This window comes from Stenella coeruleoalba (assembly GCF_951394435.1).
Source record: "Stenella coeruleoalba genome assembly, chromosome: 16".
Classification (NCBI taxonomy): Eukaryota; Metazoa; Chordata; class Mammalia; order Artiodactyla; family Delphinidae; genus Stenella; species Stenella coeruleoalba.
In genome coordinates, this window is record NC_137162.1 from 18,516,393 (window position 1) to 18,539,532 (window position 23,140).

A 23,140-nucleotide genomic window follows, 5' to 3' on the forward strand; every position below is an offset into this window, starting at 1 on the left:
TGAGAAAACCATAATTCAAAAAGAGTCATGTACCAAAATGTTCATTGCAGCTCTATTTACAATAGCCAGGACATGGAAGCAACCTAAGTGTCCATCATCGGATGAATAGATAAAGAAGATGTGGCACATATACACAATGGAATATTACTCAGCCATAAAAAGAAACGAAATTGAGCTATCTGTAATGAGGTGGATGGACCTAGAGTCTGTCATACAGAGTGAAGTAAGTCAGAAAGAGAAAGACAAATACCGTATGCTAACACATATATATGGAATTTAAGACAAAAAAATGTCATGAAGAACCTAGGGGTAAGACAGGAATAAAGACACAGACCTACTAGAGAATGGACTTGAGGATATGGGGAGGGGGAAGGGTAAGCTGTGACAAAGCGAGAGAGAGGCATGGACATATATACACTACCAAACATAAAATAGATAGCTAGTGGGAAGCAGCCGCATAGCACAGGGAGATCAGCTCGGTGCTTTGTGACCACCTAGAGGGGTGGGATAGGGAGGGTGGGAGGGAGGGAGATGCAAGAGGGAAGAGATATGGGAACATATGTATATGTATAATTGATTTACTTTGTTATAAAGCAGAAACTAACACACCATTGTAGAGCAATTATACTCCAATAAAGATGTAAAAAAAAAAAAAAATTCTAAGCCTGGAGTGGGACCTTAGTTTCTGCATTTCTAATAAGCCCCCACGGTCTACAGACCACAGTTTTTCTAGCAAGGTATTAAAGCCCTCAGAGCCCACGGGGTGGTGATCTTTCCCCCACCCTCCCTTGCAAAGTGCCCTCCTAGGCTCTAAATCAAGGTGCAGCCCATGCAACAGGGTGGGCAGTCTCCCTGCCTCAGTGGAAATGGGCAGGACCAAGTAGGGTTGGATGCACCGCGTGGCAGCTTCAGCTCAGCTTGGAAAGGCAGGCGGGGGCCTGCTGGCTCATCAATCCCCACCAGCAATTAGCCAGAGGGAAGCTGGCCTGAGGAGCCATTCGCATTTACAGGTCGCTCCAATAGCCCTGCCCACACTCACTCAAGGGCACCACAAAGTGTGTATTATTGAGGGTAATGAAAAAGCCTATAAAATGAGCAGCTAAATGGCGCTTACTCAGGGAGTGGGAGCTCCTCTGGGGATGGGAGTCTCCCTTTCGCATGGGAGTGGCCTTTTGGCATTAGTTCTTCGGTTGTTTTCCCGTCTAGCTGTCCGGGTGCTGGGCTGGTGCATAGTAAGCAGGTAAGGGGCATCGGACTCTTCTTGGGGGTCACCTACCTTCATCCTCACTCCTACCCAGATGGATAGATGAGGCTGCTGAACCTCAGACAAGTTAAGCAAGTGATAACTCAGATTCAACCACAGACCTGCAGACTCCAATTCCAGTCTGGAAATGGCCTGGGGAGTTGGGGGAGGGGAGATATCTGTGAACTACCTGAAATTGTATGCAAAGCTGTGTGTGGGTGTGTGCATACAGCCTTTTTGTGTGTGGAGAGAATAGCTATATTTCATCAGATTCTCAAAGGCACCTGTGATTCTCCCAGAAGGTAACAGCTCTCCGTCTAGATGGTTCACCTGAAAAAGAAGTCTGGTACAGTGGTTCTCAGTCTTTTTTAGCAAGAGGGCCTGGGTTTTAATGTCGGAATTTTCAACCACCTTCGGGAGATAGTTGGGATTTCAGAGTCTATTACTTGAAAAACACACAACAAAAGGAGCTCTGAATTCAGGCCTGTTTTCAAGTGAATCTGTATTTTAATCATTATACAGTCTTCCCTCAGTATCCATGGGGGACTGATTCCAGGACCCAGCTCAGATACCAAAATCCGCCGATGCTCAAGTCCCTTATATAAAATGGTCTAGCATTTGCGTAGAACCTATCCTATACTTTATCTCTTGATTCCTTATAATAACGAATACAATGGAAATGCTAGGTAAACAATTGTAAATACAATGTAAATACTATGTAAATAGTTGCCAATGTGCGGTAAATTCAAGTTTAGCTTTTTGGAACTTTCTGGACTTTTGTTAGTTAATATTTTCAATCCACAGTTGATTGAATCCATGGATTCGGAACCCTGCGGATATGGAAGGCCAGCTGTACCAGCATCAGCATACAGTCAGTGAACAGGAGTCAGTGAATGTGACAAATATTGTTTCTTTCCTTCACCCTCTATTCCCAACCAGTATGTGGCAGGAATGAGTCTAAATGACAGAGATCCCTCCCCCTAATCCAACTTATGCCACAGTGTCATATACCTACAACAAGCACAAGAGGACAGTCCCTGTCTTCATCACAAGAAGCAGTTCAGGACAGTCATTAAGAGCCCCAGCTGTGTTTGGGGGCAAAATGCAGTTGTAATACCATTGGCCAGTCACCCCAGTTTACCAATCTATGGAATGGGGATAAGAATAATATCTACCTCATAAGGAGTATTGTAAGGATTAAAGAGATGTTGTACGTAAAGCATGGCTACCATTAATTTAGCACTTCCAAGGTGCTGGCCACCTTACGTTATCTCATTTAATGGTGAGGTTTTGAATGTTTAAGTAGCTTGTTCAAAGTCCCCGGAAGTGCTGTGATTTGAATTAGGTCTGTCCAGAATCTAAATCCATAGGCGATATGCTTTCTACTCTCTCAACCGTCTCTCTATGCCCTGAATGCCATCACTGAGCCAGGCACACATAGGCACTTAATAGATATTTGTTCATTTAAGTGGGTCTAGGTTCTAACCCAATATACACGTTTGAAAATGAAACACCAAGAATCAGCTGGAGGGCTTCTCTGAACATTGGCTTGAGGTGCACACACCGTGGGCTGCTGAGAAACAGTGTACTGTTTTTAAAACAAGGTGTTGATAGGCGTTGTAGAAAAGAGTCTGGGGATGGCATTCGATAACGCAGACCCTAGACTTGACTGGATGACATGGCCATGATTTCACCTCTCTGAGCTCAGCTGCAGTATGAGAGTATCAACAGCTGCCTTGCCTGCCTTCTGGAGCTGGTTATAAGGAGTGAGTGAGATCACTTACATGCAATTGTCTGACACTGTAGGCAAGGTTTTCTCATTACAGGCATTACAACCATAGTGACAGGTAGAAAAGTCCCAAGAGAACTCCAACATAATTCTGCTTGGAGGAAATATTACATTGAAGAGCAGGGGGCAAGAAGGAGCCAGGGCTATGGAAAGACTTTCTTGTCTTCAATGGAAACCTAAAAGCAACTGATTTTGGGTCTTAAGGCTACTATGGAAGAAAAAAAAAGTGGCTGAAATTCATGGCCTTTCCAAATTCATCTTGTAGAAAGAGTTAAAAGTGATTTAAATAAGATATTTACCAACAATCAACTTTACCAACAGACTGACCTAGTTTTCCTTAAAACATTGGTAGCCTAGCAGCTGGGGGACAGGAGGAATTTCATTACATAAACACAGAAGGCTGGTCAAAGGATCTGTAAATGCCAGGAAGCCTCTATTCAAAAAGCTCTGAATTGGATTTGTACAGTTCAAGAGGTGGCAGAGATCAGGAAATGATTTCCAACAGAAAACAGCACAGAGTCTGCCTTTCAAGCTGACGGAGCAAAGCTCTCCAGAAATGTCCGTGACAGCTGGGCAGTTGTTCCCAGAGAGAAGGAGCAAGGAGGCTGAACCCAGGCCAGGGTCAGCCTCCCGGCACACCCACGTGTGCCCCCAGGTTTGGCCGGGCCACCAGCTTTAGTAATCAGGCTGCAAAGACTGCAAGCAGACCCTCCCTTGGGAAGCTTCCCCAGCAGTTACAAAGCAGTGTCCTATGAGGAGCTGATGGAATAAACCACTGACTTTACTGGTAATTCCTTTTTCAAGCCATGCTTAGGTATCAGAGCAAGCAGATCTGTATCCGATTCATCCTCCTGTTTTCCAAGCGGAGCTCTCGTTGGAATTAAAGAAGCTACAATTAAAGTACCTTATTTGGGCGTGCTGTAATTAGTCGCCAATTCAGCATGCCATCAAATGTAATCCGAATATAAACACCAAGGCTGCAGGTGCCAATCTCCTGGTGAGTTCTGGAAACTAGTGAGCTCAACCTGCCTTTCTCGTAAGACCTTATCACCCCCCCCTCACCTGGGTTGGGGGGGACCGGTGAGAATGAGCCCCCAGGCAGTCTGTCTTTCTAAACATTTCTAAGACCTGTGAGTTGGACTTCCAGGGAGCAGAGTTATCTCATTACCACGTAGAGAAGCTTGGGTTGAAGGCAGTTGTTCAATCTACACTTCAAAGGGAACGGTGTGGCTTTGTGATCAAACACAAGCTTTGGGGCCACTATTTATCCATTCAACAAATATTTACTGAGTCCCTGCTGTGTGCAAGACCTCGGGGATTCAATAAGGAATAAGACAGGATGATCTGCTGGAAACTCCGTGAGAGCGAAACCATGCACTGAGGCTGTGACCTTGGCTAAATGAGTTGACCTCTCTGAGGCTTAGTTTGCTTATTAATGAAGTGGGGATAATAACATTCATCTCACAGTGTTGTAGTGAAGACTGAAAGTGAGAAAAGATGTAAACATCTAGTACTTTGCCCAGCACAGAGCCGAGCTGGGACTGGAAGGTCAGTCTCCGGGTGAGTCCAGCCCCTGACTCTAATGCGCTTCCACTAGCTGCTCCGCTGCACCTCTGAGCAGGGCTCAGATGGAAGGAGGACCTGGAAGTATGAGCCAGAGTCATGTGACTGCTTTCCTCCACTTGGAGCTTGGGTTTTCCTATCGCCACTAGAAGGGTGTGAGTTAGCCATACAGGTTCAGAGATTGTCTGCTTTGCACTGGGAAAGCCTCCACCTAACATTATTTATGCGCACGGCTATGCTCTGCTGGATCCTTAGCTCCAGAAACCCCCCTCCCCCTCCTGCTTCTCATTAATCAGGTCATCTCCCAGTTCCCCATAGAATTTTGCCTAATGTCCTGGGCTGTAGGGAACGGAGCCTGGCCACAGTAATAAGTGGGCATATTCAGCCAGCCTGAGGCAGGCGCCTCTACATGTATTCTCATGGCACCTGGGTAGCTTTTCCTTTCAGGTGTGTCTGGTCTCCTCCCTGCCCCTGATACTCAGCCCACTCACTCAGTCATCCACATGGAGATTAACTGCGGCTCAGGACTGCTTTCACATACATTATTTCCTCAACGCATGGCATCAATTGTCAATTGTTTAAACTAAAAAACTCAGATTTCATCCTTGATCTCTCTGCTTTCAACCATCACATCCAATCCATCAGCATGTCCTGGGCACTTGATCTTCCAAACGTGATCTGTCCATTTTTTTCCATCTTCACAACCACAACCAAGTCACCACCATGCAATCACCTTCCTCTGCTGCTTATGATCTGTTCTTCACACAGTGGCCAGAGAGATCTTTTTAAAAATGCAAATCAGATCAAGTTACGCTCCTAGTCAAGACACTCCAACAGCTACCATCACACTTAGAATCTAGTCCAAACCCCTTGCTCTGACCTCATGCCCCAAAGCCCTGCCCTGCCCTCCTGCTGCACCCTGCCGCCCCCTAAGGCTTCTGCAGCCCCAGGGTCTTTGCATTAGCTGTCGACTGCCTAGCACTTACTCCACAGACCTTGACCTGGATGGAAGCTTTCTGAATGTTGACTCTTCAGAAAAGCCTTTCTTGACCTCCCAGCCATTCTCTATCACATCAGCCTTTTAATTTTTGTATCCCACCAATGCCTGATAATTTCCTGTTTTTCTTTAGTCTGTCTCTCCTGCCTAGAATGTAAGCTCTCTGAAGGAGGTATCTTCTCTTTGTATTTCGCTTCATCGAACAGAGCCTGGCATATAGTAGACACTCAGTGTACTTGTTGAGTGAATAAATACTCATAACAATTATCTGTAAAATGAGGATAAACCCACCTGCGAAAGGTCAGGTGACTTGTATGACGCAGCCAATATGCTGCAGAGCCTCAACTCAAACCTAAGTCTCTGTTACTCTAAAGCTAATGTTTTTTCTACCGTCATAGGCTTCTGATTCGTTTCTCTTTTCCTCCCTCTGCCCACAGCAGCTAATGCAGTGTTACCTGACATTTCATATTTGTGATAAATGCCTGAACATGACCTCAAGTCTTTGCCTCTTTTTTCTGCATTGGCCTATGGCTCACACCCTAAATGTTTGCATTTTTAGCCCGTGCTGCTTTTCTAAATCAACAGTGAACACTTATTCAAAGCAGACCCAGCCAGCATCCTTTACTTTTTACAAGAGATGCCCACCACTCATCAAGCATCTGGCATTTCCGTCCACCATCCCTGCAGAAAAGAGGTGTCCACCACACTGCAGATCAGAACGGGGATGGGGAGTTTCTCTCCATGAGGAAGATTCAACCAAGATTGCCACCCTGCGGCCGGTTGACCAAGCTTTCCAGAATGGAGGTACCATAAGAGCTTCAAAATCCAAGACTGGGGCTGGGGGCAGGAAAAGGGGAGTGATTTGGGGTGAGAGCGTGGTGCCACTTGCACAGAGAACTCGTAAAGGGGGGAAGGGCACGCCTGCGGGGAGTGCCGGGTGGTTCTGTAGTGCAGGCGTGAGTGTGTGATTTGGGACAATCGGCCCCTGTCCACGTACCTGTAATCACCTTTTTAAAGTAGAAATGAACAGCAGTGAACTGGGAGTTAGAACACTTACCTTTGAGCACTGTCTGTGATCTACGTACTGCAAGGCCTTGGGCAAGTCTCGTGACTTTCCTGTCCCTCAGAATCCTCATCTCATGTGGTTATGGGTCAGCACCCCACCCCGGCTCACCCCAGAGCTTTTGTGGGGACCACACACCAGATGATCGATGGAACAGGATCTGTGCAAGAGAAAGCAGTTATCATTGCAGTTCTTAGAACAAAGGATCCCACACATTGCGATTCAACCCACAGGATATAGAGTAGGGGCAGGCAGGGGTGGGGACCTCGGATTTTCAACCCCATTTCGCTATCTACGAATCACTGATCCCACCCCTTCTAAAGGGCTGGGGTCCCACCTTCTGCCCCACCCACTCCACAGACTTCCCTCAGACTCTTCATTCATCCAAATCTGGCCAAGAACAGCACTGCTGCCCTGGGGAGAAGACCTCCTTAGGTTGCTGAAATCACGGTGGCCCCTGAGGGAAAGAAATCCAGCCACCGACTCAATCCAACAGGGAAGCAAAGAAAATGGCTCTTCTGCAAAAAGGGGTTTACCCAGAGAGGCCACACCAAATCAAGGAGATTTCCCTCAGTGACCAAAAAGCTAACCCATCCCACATGAGACCAAGGCTGACATCTGTGGAGGCAAATGGGAAAGGGCTACAATCATCACAGATCTCATCGCCTTAGGAGTTGGGCTAATGATGGACATAAATCCAGCCTCACATCTGGGTGATTTTCTCAGCACCATACTTCGCAGCCCTAAAATCATTTGGTTGAGAAAGGGCAGGGGATTACATTATTCACATGTGTATAAAACTAGTAAGAGTACCACTTCTGCCCTAACATGTTTAAACTTCTGTGGGAGGTCTGGGCATCCAGCCCTTTGGACCACCTGCATCTGAGTTTGTGAAGTCATTTGAGCAACTGGTCTTCACGGGGCCAACACCATATTCTCTGCAAAGAAATACCCAGCCCCTCTGCAAAGAAAACACCTAGCGAAGGGCTGTTGAAGCACTGTTTTATGTCAGTCTCAGCCTATTGATAGTGACGCTATTGGCTAGAAATGACTGTGGGCACTCACCTGGGCCCCATACGACCTGTGAGAGCCCCCAAAGGCACTTCCCCAACCAGAGCCAGTGTTGTGGCTGGACCAACCCTTGTGGCTCTTACTATGATAGCAAGATACACCGCAGCAACAACCATCAGGAAGCTTTGAAAAGACAAGGTTAACTACTCACAAGTCCTGGAAGGTACAGGACACACCCAAGGCCACACAGTGAGGTCGAGGGTAGAGAGAAAAAGAGTGTGGACCTTGGGTCCTGCCTTTATTGGGGTCGAGGCTGGGGTGCCTAAGGTTTCGCGGGTTCACTATTTAGTGGTGAATTTAAAACATAAGATTGGGAATTGAAGCACAGGAAGAGAAAAGCAGGCAGTCAGAAGGTCACTTATCTAGGTCAGCCAGGTCTCTCTAAAAGGAGAACTTCACAGACAGGGCGGCTTGGCTTTTTATCTAGTCGTGTAGGTGGCAATGTGTTTTTTTCCAAACAGATGTCTTTGAAGTGGTTGCTTGGCAATCAAAAGCTTGATATCATGTGCTTATATTACAATCAAAAAAGCTAATTGTCAGGTGTTTACACTACAAGCGCACTATATTCGATGCAATTCAAATTGTATTTATTGAGCACCTGGTAGATGCAGGCTTGATGCTGGGAGGATGATCTTACAGATCTAAGGTCAAGCCTTGGTTCTGTTGCTTATTACCATGGGATCATGATAACGTGTGACTTAACTTCTCCAAGCCTCAGTTTCTTCATCTGTAAACTGAAGAAAATGATAAAGTTTAATTCATAGGGTTTAGATGGTGTTCCAAGAAAAATGCATATGAGTGATTTTAAATAAAAAGTGCTATTAGTTTGTTAAATAACCCTATAGATGTCATCAGCAGGAGCAGGAAGTGTTTATTAATGGGGAGAAGACAGTCTCTTCCTCGGCTGGCTGGAATGAAAGAGTGTCTTGAGAAACCTCCATGATTTTAGTAAAATGAAATGCTTCCAATTTCATTCTTTTACGTGTAGTTGTCCAGTTTTCCCAGCACCACTTATTGAAGAGACTGTCTTTTTTCCACTATCTATTCTTGCCTCCTTTGTCATAGATTAATAGACCATAAGTGTGTGGGTTTATTTCTGAGCTATTCTGTTCCATTTATCTATGTGTCTGTTTTAGTGCCAGCATCATATTGTTTTGATTACTGTAGCTTTGTAGTGTAATCTGAAGTCAGGAGCCTGATTCCTCCAGCTCTGTTTTTCTTCCTCAAGATTGTTTTGGCTATTTGGGGTCTTTTGTGTTTCCATACAAATTCTAAAATTATTTGTTCTAGTTCTGTGAAAAATGCCATGGTATTTTGATAGGGATTGCATTGAATCTATAAATTGCCTTGGGTAATATGGTCATTTTAACAATATTAATTCTTCCAATCCAAGAATACAGTATAATTTTCCATCTGTTTGTGTCATCTTCAATTTCTTTCATCAGCGTCTTACAGTTTTCCAATTATAGGTCTTTTACCTCCTTAGGCAGGTTAATTCCTAAAACATTTTCTAACACCATATTCAAAAATAAATTCAAAATGGATTAAAGACCTAAATCTAAGCCCCCAAACCATAAAACCTCTAGAAGAAAACATAGGCAGAACACTCTTTGACATAAATCGTAGCAATATTTTTTTTTGGATCTGTCTCCTAAGGCAAAGGAAACAAAAGCAAAAATAAGCAAATGGGATCTAATTAAACTTAAAAGCTTTTGCACAGCAAAGAAAACCACTGACAAAACAAAAAGACCACCTACTGAATGGGAGAAAATATTTGCTAATGATATGACTGATAAGGGGTTAATATCCAAAATATATAAACAGCTCATACAACTCAACATCCAAAAAACGAACAACCAGATTAAAAAATGGGCAGAAGACCTGAATAGACTTTTTTCTGAAGAAGACATACAAATGACCTACAGGCATAGAAAAAAGTTCAACATCCCTAATCATTAGAGAAATGCAAATCAAAAACACAATGAGATATCACCTCACATTTGTCAGAATGGCTATCATCAAAAAGATCACAAATGTTGGTGAGAATGTGAAGGAAAAGGAACACTTGCACATTGTTGGCTTCAGTAGTCGTGGTGTGAGGGCTCTAGAGTGCAGGCTCAGTAGTTGTGGGCATGGGCTTAGTTGCTCCGCGGCATATGGTATCTTCCTGGACGAAGGCTCGAACCCGTGTCCCCTGCATTAGCAGGTGGATTCTTAACCACTGCGCCACTGTAGAAAACAGTATGGAGGGTCCTCAAAAAACTAAAAATAGAACCACCAAAAGATCTAGCAATACCACTCCTGGGTATATATCCAAAGAAAATGAAAACACTATTTTAAAAGATACATGCACCCTGATATTCATAGGAGCATTATTTACAATAGCCAAGATATGGAAGTGTCCAGCAGCAGATGAATGGATAAAGAAGATGTGATATATATATATATGGACTTTAAGGGTATTATGATTAGTGAAATAAGTCAGAAATAGAAAGACAAATATTGTATGATATCATTTATATATGGAATCTAAAAAATAAAAAAAAGTAGTGAATATAACAAAAAGGAATCAGACTCACAAATATAGAGTACGAACTAGTGGTTACCAGTGGGAGAGAGGAGAAGGGAGGGGCAGGATGCGGACGGCAGATTAAGAAGTACGAACTATTATGTATAAAATAAACAAGTTATAAGGCTATATTGTACAGCACAGGAAATATAGCCAATATTTTATAATAACTATACATAGAGTTTAATGTTTAAAAATTGTGAATCACTATGTTGTACACCTAAAACTTATATAATATTGTAAATCAACTATACTAATTTTTAAAAGAAGAGTAGCATTATAGCTAAATTGTCACACAAAGAAAGAAAGGAAGGAAGGAAAGAAGGAAGGAAGGAAGGAAGGAAGGAAGGAAGGAAGGAAGGAAGGAAGGAAAGGGAGAGAGAGAAAGAAAGAGAGAGAAAGAAAGAAAAAGAGAGAGAAAGAGAGAAAGAAAGAGAGAGAGAGAGAGAAAGAAAGAAAGAGAGAAAGAGAGAAAGAGAGAAAGAAAGAAAGAAAAGGAATGCTTCCAATGGTGGACTTACTAAAGTGACCTTGGGTGAGTTAGTTACCCTGTCTGTTCCTCAGTTTTCTTATCTGTCAAACAGTGTTGTGAAGATTAACTAAGGTAGTAATATGTAAAGTGCCTGGAGCAATGGCTGACATAAGCAAGTTCTGTATGTGTGTTTGCTATTTGTTATTATCGCATAGATTTAAAAGGCAGGCTCCTCACAACTTGAAAAGGTCTTGGACTAGAGACCTTCCCTGACCATCCTATTTCACGTTGCACTCACCCAACTACTCACTCCCTGGGTTGTCAAATAAAATAAAGATGCTCAGTTAAATTTGAATTTCAGATAAATAATGAATATTTTTAGTGCAAGCATATCCCATGCAACATTTGAGACATACTTACACTGAATAAAAAGTATTTGCTGTTTATCTGAAATTCAAATTTATCTGGGTTTCCTATATTTTTATTTGCTATATCTAACAAGCCTACCTATCCCTTATCCTGTTAAATAATTCCAGACAGTGAGAAGTGTTATAAAAGTGTCATTTTTAACTTGTTTATCCTAATGTCTTCCTCAAGGATGTAAACTCCAGGAGCGCAGGATCTTGTCTCTGTTCTATCTGTATTCCCAGGGCTCAGCAGCATACCTGGCCCATGGTAGGAACATAACACAAAGGTGTTTTTACAATGACTGAATAAAGGATCTTTGCAGGGCATGGGAGACTCCCTTGGTAGCATCCAACATTCTGCTTTTCTGGTCTTTCTCAAACGCTACTTTAAAAAATCTTTCCAAGCAACATTCCAGTCCACGTACCTCGGTCTGAGCACTCCGTGCTCACAGCCTGGGGACCCCGATCCTTCTTAGAGCTTGGACTTCCATCTGGGCTTTGGCGCGGGGTTACGAAACACGGTCTATTTTTTCTTTCAACCGTGAAGAGTCAATTCTCTGCATTCCAATTCTGTCACAGTCCTGGGCTCCACAGACTACAACAAATGGACTTGCCTTATGCTAATGGCATTTCATTTATCATTATGGTGCCGAATGAGGGGAGACCATTAACTTGAGCATGATGTTTTATTAGTGTGTTTTTCTGAGGTCTATGACTCTGCATAACACAATGAATAAAAATGACCTAAATCGCGCTTCGTGAGACGTTTCCAGTCTACACTTGCTCAGCCGCCCGAGCCTGGTGATGCCTTTGGTAAATAGCACCAGACTTCCAGACTTCCCTTTTAAAGCATCGTTGTAGGTGCGGCTGGAATTTCATTTCATTTGATTTTTTTTGCATTTTGTAATAACTCTTGTTTCCCATAAAAATGAAAATCACTCAATTATTTTTGACTTTTAGTTTAAAACAATACAGACTTTAGGGACTTACGACCTTGGGCCTGAAATTGGCAACATTTGCCACATTGTTAAAAAGGGTGTTTCTGAATGTGGTTGAAATTGTTCATAGGCCTTTCTGATTTGGAGTGTCATATTTGCAGTGTCTGATGTACTACATTTAAACAGAAATGGCTCTCTCTTTGCTTTGGAATTGAGTGGGTGGTTATTCAAGCAGCACTATTATAGGAAAACACGGGTTTGTAAGGGACTGACATGGTGGAGGGCGGTTGCTCTGTCTTGCCTCCTGGATTTGGCATTATAAGGACCTAATTATCTAAAAGTTAGTTACTCTGCCCTCAAATTCCTGTAACACAGCGTTTAAAAGGGAAAAGAGGAACGCGAAAATAAATGGGCTTGCCCAAGTGCCACTGGACAGTTTTCAAAAGGTCTCTTCAAAAGGGACAGCTGTTGAGAACTGGGTCTCAAGCCTTCCTTTCTAGCTGGAAACCGAAGGGAACCCTGCAGCTTACACAAAGCCATATTTCAAGGATGTAAATATTGTTTCACAGACTCCAGCAGTCAGTTTCAGAATACACGAGGGCTTTTTTCCCCCTTTGAGTCAATAACTCGTCAGGGAAAAAAAAAGCAGTATGCATAAAGATGTTAGTTAACAACATCATCAATACCAGCAAGAAGAAATTGGAAGCAATCTCTACGTGCAGCATTCTGGAATTGTTAAGTAAATTATGGTGTGTGAACTATGATGAAAGATAATGCATTCATTGAAAGGATAATTAGAAAGATTCAAATACATGGAAAATCTTTAAGCTAAAGTATCAAGTGAGAGAAAAATTACCAAATAATATGGGAATTGTGATTGCAACCATATCAGTATAACTATGTAGATGAATACGAATTGAAAGAGGAGGCAAAAATGAAAATAATAGTTGCATAGAATTAGTTGGATCGAAGGTAATTAATTACCGTTTTAAAGAATAATTTTGAAAAGCTAAAAATTATTTTTTAAATAATGGTTTAAAAAAAAGCAATGGCAGAAATGTGCAATCAGTTTAAATCTTTGAATGCAGAGTCTACTTCTTAGTTCACGAAACAACAGAGCTAATTAGTGGCAGGACCTGGTTTAAAACCAGGTTTGTCCAACTGTAAAGCCCGTATTCTTTTTTTTTTTTTTTTTTTTTTGCGGTACGCGGGCCTCTCACTGTTGTGGCCTCTCCCGTTGCGGAGCACAGGCTCCGGACGCGCAGGCCCAGCGGCCATGGCTCACGGGCCCAGCCGCTCCACGGCATGTGGGATCTTCCCAGACCGGGGCACGAACCCATGTCATCTGCATCGGCAGGCGGACTCTCAACCACTGCACCACCAGGGAAGCCCTAAAGCCCGTATTCTTAACCAGTATTCTGTAACACCTCTTTTGCTATCAAAGACTCAATCCTGCCATACATTATTGAAAAATGTGTCAATTACACTAAATGTCTGTTTAATTCAGCATAACAAAAATTTGCTCTTTTTTTTTTTATTACATGGGGTTTTCTTGTTCTTTTGTTTTGTTTTATTTGATTTCCTCTGCTTTACCTCGTTATCTTGAAATAGAGCATGGGTGCATTGTGTATGCGGCTGGGCAGGGGTGGTGATGGAGGGGGGTGGGGTGTTGCTCCAGATCATAGAAGGCCCTGGTTATTTAGATCTTCTGTGGCTGATGACAGCTACAGATTCTCTAATCAGGATTCCTGGGCCCGGGGAGCCTGTGGCTTCCCGCCTCCTTTGAGGAAACGTTTGGTATTAAATAATCTTTGCAAGCCTGTATGACCCGGTTGTCTTGCCCTAGTGGGACAAAACCATGATGACCATAAACTCTTCTTCCCCTAGGCCTGTTCATATGAATTGCCATCCCCCTATATCACATTCAGAGCCCGTCAGTCATTCTGGATTCAGACTTAGAGATCTTATTAACGTGAATTGTAGTTTAAGAACCGCAGCAGAGGAAAATAACATATGCTTGCATTAACGAGAGAAAACAGTAGCAATTGCTTCTGCATATTACGGTTGGGTCTCAGATTCGATGAACTCTGAAATGAGATGGAAAATATAATAAGCATGATTCTGAAAATTGAATAATCAGCATTCCACAGGGATCCAATTGTAATGGATGGAAAGACATAAGTAAAATAAAAGGATTGTTTGCTCTTAAACTTTTCTGAGACTGTCACCATAGAAGTGGACTTATCTCTCCAATTGCCAGCCGAGATGTGGAATAAGGACCACAACTCCCAAATCTGAAGTATCACATTTTAAGTCAAGTTTTGAAAAAAACAAATCCAGATACTTTTCAATTTATAAGATTAATCTTCTATCTTTCCTCTAATAACAAGTAAATTGAATCTGCAAAATTATGTCCAGTGTATGACTTTCAACGGTGTAATTATTGTTTAAAGATACATGTCTTCAATTTCTTCTGTTTCCTTTTGAAATTCAAGTCCATTTCAAATCTTTTGTTAATAAGCAATTTAGTTCTCAGAGAATAGTTTCTTTGTGTTGGTAATTGTTATATTTACACAAAGGAAATAGTGAAATACAATCTCTTCCAAAAAGAACATTCTAAAACATTCCACTGAGTGCAAAAGCATGACCCTGCAGTGTCAGAATTTCTCCTGGTGATGCCAACAGAAACTCCTTGAGCTATTTTACAAGGAACTAAAAAGAAAGTCTGATTCCTCTGAATGATATGTCTGTCCCTTTCAAGTGCGATGGTTGAGGAAATATTGAAACATCTCAATAGCAATTGTGAAAGTGAATATACAGCAACTATAAATTTATTACTTGATACTTTGACATTAGATCTTTCCACTGTGGCATGAGTTTACTTCTTAGGCAACAATACCTTCCAGGCAAGTGTGTTTTCTGCTCATTTGATATAGTTACCGATGTGGATTTTTTCCTAAGGTGAAGAATAGACATTAGTTAATATACCAACAAACATGTATGGGTCACCCCCTGACCATGTGGCAGGCACTCTGCCAAGAGCTACAGGAAATACAAGTCTAAGTAAGACTGCCCCACCCTCACTAGTGTCCAGTCTGGTCAGGGAAATGAGATGAATAGGATTTTGATAAGCAAAGGAGAGATGATAAGAGATGCCAATGGCAGGCATGGGGCGCAGGGGGGAGGGAGGGGACAAAGGCTTGGAGAGGTGGAATACAAGCGATGTTTAGAAAAGAGGAAGTAAATATATATAATGATTGCTATCATCACATTTATTATGCACCAGGCACAGTGCTAAATGTTTCATTTACAGTAAGTTGTGTAGAGTGACCAACTCATCCCAGCGTGTGGGGGGGTTTCCCATTTTAGCACGAGTCCCGCATACAAACTGGGCCTACTGGTCACCTACATGCATTCCTTACAATGACCTTATGAGATCTATCTTACTATCATTCTCAGTTTACAGAGGAGGGGATGGATGGTTAGGAGGCAGAGGAACTTATCCAAGATGGCACAGTTGCTACTATACGGGGAGCTGAGATATGAAAAAGAGTGCTCCTAATTATTAATGCAAGACATGAATCCTTAGGCTAAAATGGAACATTTTTATGGCATAGCTCCAAGTGACCGAAATGAAAAAAGGAAGTTGGTACAAAATTGTGGTGGGATCCAAATCCAAGGATTTTTCCTGTGGGTACCTAAGAGTCATTGAAGGTTTCTGAGTAGTAGAACATGGTGGAAGCTTTCCTGATTAATTTGACATTCATGGCACCAAAGCAACGGTTCAAATCAATGATTTGTTCAGCCATTCTTCCTATCTCTAGAAATCTACAACCTTACCCCACTTAAGGCTACTTCTCCCAAACCACAAACAAACTAAAGAAAGCTTTTGGAAGATCAAAGAAATGTCCTCCTATCCCCAATTCATTTCAAGATTTTTTTCCTTTACTGGATAGTATTTTTCCCAAGTTTCTCTCAATAGCAGAAACTAGAAGTACTTGAAAGGCTGTAAGTGGTTTTGCTTAAACACACTTCTTTTATAGCCTATTATACCTCAAATCTCATTTTCTTAAAGAAATAACAAGTAGAACAGGTGCTGGATCTAGGCTTCTCCCTGAGAGATGAGAGCAGAAGCCTGTCAAAAAATGTGTCATGTGGCATGATTTAGAGTCTGTGTGTATGCACATCTTTCGTTATTTTACCAATTTTGTGAGTCTGTTTATTCCCTTTTATTCTGAACTGTTATATGGTTATTTGAGATAGGGTGAGGCGGGGGGACGCTCTTCCTATCTGTCGAGATGTATGCCCTCTGAGATCAGCATCATTCCATGGTCTGGTGCAAGACAGCCAAGTAGACAAAAGTTCATTCAGAGGGAAGGTGGTAATTCTCATGAAGTACATCTCCCTGTCTGACTCAAGGAGATACATTATGCAGAAACCTGAAACAGGGAGCCTTTGTGCTGGGAACATCCTTTTAACTGCATTCCATAGTTCTTCCTGCCAAGTCACCAGATCCACACATTCCCAAGCTCCTGCTTGTTGGAAATTGAAATCATTCCCTTTGCAGAAACAACCTATCCTTCTTTGTGAGGTCCCATCCAGTTGGTTAGAATGCCTTTCTGGGAGTTTATTTGGCGATAAGTTATATAAAGGAATTAAACAGAAACCCCATTCGTAATGTTGACAATATTCCCCTCACACACGAATTATTTAATGAAAATCAGGAGCTAGGGAATTGAATTTGCACACAAAGAACCTATGTAAGATGGATATTCTCTGAATGCTAATGCAAGTTTGTTGCTGTTTTTATCTAAAGACCTTTTTTTATTAAAGTTTACGTAACCATTTACAGCTATTACAAAATATTGGCTATATTCCTTGTGTTGTACAATATATACTTGTAGCTTATTTTGTTCTTTATAGTTTGTACCTCTTACTGCCCTACCCCTATATTGGCCCTTCTCCCCCTCCCCACTGGTAACCAGTAGTTAGTTCTCTATATCTGTGAGTCTGCTTCTTTTTTGTTGTACTCACTAGTTTGTCTTATTTTTTAGGTTCCACATGTAAGTGATATCATACATTATTTGTCTTTGTGTGTCTGACTTATTTCATTTAGCATAAGGCCCTCCAAGTCCATCCATGTTGCTGCAAATGGCAGAATTTCATTCTTTTTTATGGCTGAGTAGTATTCCACTGTATACACATACCACGTCTTCTTTATCCATTCATCTGTTGATGGGCACTTTGGTTGCTTCCATATCTTGGCAACTGTAAATAATGCTTCTGTGAACATTGGGACCTTTGCATATACCCAAGAGCTGTCCCTTGTTTTGCTTTTAGTGACAGGGAAACAGTCATTTGGTAATTTCCTGCCTCAGTTGATTCCACACAGAATGGGATATCCAGAGGTATTTTTGAAGTCCAGGGTCATTCTGAATATGGAAACCAAAGGGTGGAACCCCCCCAGATGGTTGGTACCATCTGCTAAGGAGTAGGATGTGTGAATAGCCAAAGAACCCTTACTCTTTCATGGATGAGTGGACTCCATCAAATTAAAAAGAAGGTGGTTTCTGGTAAACATGAGTATAGGCAGCTGAAGTAATTGTTTAGAATGGGGACAGTTCAGAGTCTTGCTTTGACCCTGTATCTTTAAGTCAGTTGGACCATTCCACAGAGGTCCACAAGAACACTCTAGTATAGTGGTTCCCTTCCCTGTCTGTACATTAAAGTCACCTGTGGACTTTTAAGATGCCCTGTGCCTGATCACAGCAGATGAATTAAATCAACATTTGGTTATGGGAGAATCCAGACAACTGTATATATTTTTATGTGCCTACAATCAAGGTCCTTTCAGGACGCAAAAACCAGAAACAAAGAACTTAATTAAAATATTTTTTAAAAAATTTAACCAGTTAGTGAGGAATGCAGGAAGCAGCTACTACCGCTACAGGTGGGGGAAACAAAGGAATGAAGTCAGGGCTATTAAAACTTAGAGTGTAGAGGAGGGTCCCTGCAGTGCAGAGACCCTGACCTCTGGGAAGAATGGGTGCTGTCACTTGTTGCTGGTGTCTGAGCTCATGTGGAGCTGAATGAAACAACCCAGACTTCAGAAGAGCTTGTATCTGGTTTGCTAGAGCTTGTATCTCAGATACAAATGGTTCTGGGATTGTGGCAAAACTGGAGGCTGAAACCAGTTTTTGCTACTAGAACCAACTGCTGTGGCCAGGGTGACACTGATAGGAACAGAAAGCAAAGGGCATGGAGCAAAATCCTTTCTCCATAGTCCATCATTTCAGTCTCCTTTAGCGCCTCCTGTTGGCAGAGCTGATAAAGGAGTAATACTGTTGGCTGAATACCAGTCCTAGCATTTCAAAGTGAAGCATAGAAGGGTGAATTTGAGGTAAGAAATAAGCATTAATAACCAGAACTGTTTGCCCCAGGTGATTCTATTGGGAAGGCAGTGTTAAGAACTACTGACTATGGGAAGTTTGGATTTAGGACTGTCCTAGGCATTCCTGGTTTGCTTTCGTTTTGCCCCAGACCCTAGTCAGTTCAACTTGCCCATTATCACCCTGCTTCTTTAGTTTCCATGTTTTCCTTTGGACTCTTGGCCTTTGGGTTCCCACAGTTATGGCTTAGATTTGGCCCATGCATTCCCCCAGCTTTGAGGAACTCTGGCCCTCGCTAGCTCTACCGGACCCAAGGCTGGGCAGTTAGAGGAGAGGGATTGGATTCTGGTTTCCATGGAGTCCGTTTTGGTTCATAATTCAGGGACCATATTTCCCTGGAAGCAGCCAGCTCTGGTGCTCCATTACCACTTTGCGTTGATGGCCAGTCCCAACAGTGGTTTGCTGTCACTGGCTTTGAAGAGAACCCAAATAGGAAAAGTCAGTTATCCTGTGCATTGTCACTGAATAAAAACATGTGAAACATGAAAGCTGAAATCATGCCTCTGCTTTTGCTCTCTGGAGAGCTTGATTGGGTTCTTTCTATTAGTTGTGGGGTTCCTCACTTACAGAACACCCAACCAGTTAGATCAGAAGAGAAATAAAGCTAGTTCTTCCCATCCTGAGGACCTCCCGTATGCATAGAAACATGATGAATCCTCATTCAAATCACTAGAATGAGCATCAGCAGGTTTCAGTCATTCATTTAACAAACGTGTACTCTGCACCTACTGTGATCTAGGTTGGGTTCCATGCACTAGAGGCATAGCAGTGAACAAAGCAAAGTGATTCTCCTCACATAGGTCACAGCCTGCAGAGGAAGAGAGACAATAATAAGTAAACTTATAATGTACTATAAGTAAACTTATAATGGCATATTAGTTAGATATTCCTGTGTGACAAATTACCTCAAATTTAGAACCCTAAAACAACAAAGATATATTATCTCGTAGCTTCTGAGAGTCAGGAGACTATTGGGTGATTTGGCTTAAGGTCTCTCATGAGGTTGTAGTCAAGTTGTCATGAGGGTTGATCTGAAGATGTGTCTGGCTTTGGGGGATCTGCTTCCAAGTTCACTCATGTGGCATCATCATGAGGCTCTGTTCCTCACCATGTGGACCTCCCTGGAGATCTATTCACAACCTGGCACTTGGCTTCCCCTGGAGTGAGTGACCCAGGAGAAAGAGTGGTCAAGATGGAAGCCATGGTATCCTTCATAACCTAACCTTGGAAGCGGCATACCTTTTCCTCTGCCATATGGTTCTTAACCATGATCAAATACAGGAGGGGACTACCTGGGGGCACGGATACCAGGATAGAGGGATCTTCGGTCTGTCTTGGAGGCTGGCTACTATGGGTGGTAATAAGTGCCACGGCGGATACAAAGCAGGGTAAAAGCGTGGGGAGGAAGACAGTGTTTGGAGTGACTATTGCTCTTGATACAGATGGTCAGATGACTTCACTGATACAGAGAAAAGACTTGAAGGAATTGAGGGAGTAGCTTTGTGGCTTCCACCTAGAGGTCACCTTTTCCGGGAAAGACTTCCCTCAGCTCCTGCCCCACCCATCAGTTTCACTAAGAACCCTTACTGTGTGCTCCCAGAGCACCCACGTGTACTCTCTGAAAGCTCTCATCACCCTGTGGTGTCTTCTTTCTTTCTCTGCCACTAGAGGGTGAGTTCTTCAGTGCCATGGACAGTGTTTTATTCATCTTTGTATCCCCAGTAAAAAAATCAGTAAATTTGATGAGTCAATAAAGTGAATGAATAAATTTACTTCCTCTGCAGGCTTTTTTGGGGAATTTAGTTTGAACTCCTCTTTAACACTGTATGTTTTTTAAAAATTAAACATCAATGATTGGGGGACTTCCAAGATGGTGGAGGAGTAAGACCTTCTGCCCCACAAATACATCAAAAATACATCTACATGTGGAACAACTCCTACAGAACACCTACTGAATGCTGGCAGAAGACCTCAGACTTCCCAAAAGGCAAGAAAATCCCCACTTACCTGGGTGGGCCAAAAGAAAAAAGAGAGACAAAGAATGGGGACGGAACCTGCACCAGTAGGAGGGAGCTGTGAAGGAGGAAAAGTTTCCACACACTAGGAAGCCCCTTCATGGGCGGAGACTGCGGGTGGCGGAGGTGGGGGAGCTTCAGAGCCACGGAGGAGAGCACAGCAACAGGGGTGCGGAGGGCAAAGCGGAGAGATTCCCGCACAGAGGATCGGTGCTGACCACCACTCGCCAGCCTGAGACGCTTGTCTGCTCACCCACCGGGGTGGGTGGGGGCTGGGAGCTGAGGCTCCAGCTTTGGAGGTCAGATCCCAGGGAGACGACTGGGGATGGCTGCGTGAACAATGGGGCTAGGGCGCCCCAGCTAGCTGGGAGGGAGTCCGGGAAAAAGTCTGGACCTGCCTAAGAAGCAAGAGACCATTGTTTCAGGGTGCTGAGGAGAGGGGGTTCCTTTCCTGTCTGCCCAGAGGAGGCAGAGCACCGCCTATACAAGCTCTAGAGACTGGCACAAGCCACGGCTATCAGCTCAGACAGCAGAAACGGGCATGAAATGCTAACGCTGCTGCTGCAGCCACCAAGAAGCCTGTGTGCGAGCACAGGTCACTATCCACACCTCCCCTCCTGGGAGCCTGTGCAGCCCGTCACTGCCAGGGTCCCAGGATCCAGGGACAACTTCCCCGGGAGAACACACGGTACGCCTCAGGCGGTTGCAATGTCACACTGGCCTCTGCGCAGGCTCACCACGCATACCATACCCCTCCCTCCCCCCAGCCTGAGTGAGCCAGAGTCCTCTAATCAGCCGCTCCTTTAACCTATCCTGTCTGGGTGGGAACAGAAGCCTGACAGAGACCTACACCCAGCTGCGGGGCCAAAACCAAAGCTGAACCCCGGGAGCTGTGCGAACAAAGAAGAGAAAGGGAAATTTCTCCCAGCAGCCTCAGAAGTGGTGAATTAAATCCCCACAGTCAACTTGAGGTACCCTGCATCTGTGGAATACCTGAATAGACAACGAATCCACCCAAAATTGTGGTGGTGGACTTTGGGAGCAACTGTAGACTTGGGGTTTGCTGTCTGCAGCTGACTTCCTTCTGATTTTTATGTTTATCTTAGTATAGTTTTTAGCACTTGTTATCATTGGTGGATTTCTTTATTGGTTTGGTTGCTCTCTTCTTCTTTTTATTAATTTTTTAATTTTAATTATTATTTTTTTATTTTTATTTATCCATTTTTTTTCTTTCTTTTTCTCTCCCTTTTCTTCTGAGCTGTGTGGCTGACACGGTCTTGGTGCTCTGGGCTGGTGTGAGGCCTGAGTTTCTGAGGTAGGAGAACTGAGTTCAGGACACTGGAACACCAGACACCTCCCAGCCCCCTGTAATATCAATCAGCGTGAGCTCTTCCAGAGATCTCCGTCTCAATGCTAAGACCCAGCTCCACCCAACAGCCAGCAAGCTCCAGTGCTGGACACCCCATGCCAAACAACTAGCAAGACAGGAACAGAACCTCACCCATTAGCAGAGAGGCTGCCTAAAATCATAATAATTTCACAGACATCCCAAAACACACCACTGGATGCAGCCCTACCCACCAGAAAGACAAGATCCAGCCCCACCCACCAGAACACAGATACAAGTCCCCTCCACCAGGAACCCTACACAAGCCACTGAACCAACCTTACCCACTGGGGGCAGACACCAAAAACAACGAGAATTACAAACCTGCAACCTGCAAAAAGGAGACCCCAAACACAGTAAGTTAAGCAAAATGAGAAGACAGAGAAATATGCAGCAGATGAAGGAGCAAGGTAAAAACCCACCAGACCAAACAAATGAAGAGGAAACAGGCAGTCTACATGAAAAAGAATTCAGAGTAATGAGAGTAAAGATGATCCAGATCTTGGAAATAGAATGGAGAAAATACAAGAAACATTTAACAAGGACCTAGAAGAACTAAAGAAAAAAAAAAAACAATGATAAACAACACAAAAAAATGAAATTAAAAATTCTCTAGAAGGAGTCAGAAGCAGAATAACTGAGGCAGAAGAACAGATAACTGACCTGGAAGATAAAATAGTGGAAATAACTACTGCAAGACAGAATAAAGAAAAAAGAATGAAAAGAATTGAGGAAGTCTCAGACACCTCTGGGACAACGTTAAACGCACCAACATTAGAATCATAGGGGTCCCAGAAGAAGAAGAAAAAGAAAGGGTCTGAGAAAATATTTGAAGAGATTATAGTTGAAAACTTCCCTAACAGGGGAAAGGAAATAGTCAATCAAACCCAGGAAGCACAGAGAGTCCCATACAGGATAAATACAAGGAGAAACATGCCAAGACACATATTAATCAAACTATCAAAAATTAAATACAAAGAAAAAATATTAAAAGCAGCAAGGGAAAATCAACAAATAACATACACGGGAATCCCCATAAGGTTAACCTTTCAGCAGAAACTCTGCAAGCCACAAGGGAGTGGCAGGACATATTTAAAGTGATGAAACAGAAAAACCTACAGCCAAGATTACTCTACCCAACAAGTTTCTCATTCAGATTCGATGGAGAAATTAAAAC

At 43.0% G+C, this 23,140-nt stretch overlaps 1 long non-coding RNA gene across 1 annotated transcript in view; it reads right to left on the reverse strand.

The window, feature by feature from the left end:
• Positions 1 to 6,879, reverse strand: part of LOC307175064 — an 84,688-nt gene extending 77,809 nt beyond the window's left edge. The window contains exon 1 of the long non-coding RNA XR_013824238.1: positions 6,650 to 6,879. This is a non-coding gene — a long non-coding RNA (uncharacterized lncRNA). The remainder of the gene's footprint in view (positions 1 to 6,649) is intronic.
• Positions 6,880 to 23,140: the final 16,261 nt, after the last annotated feature.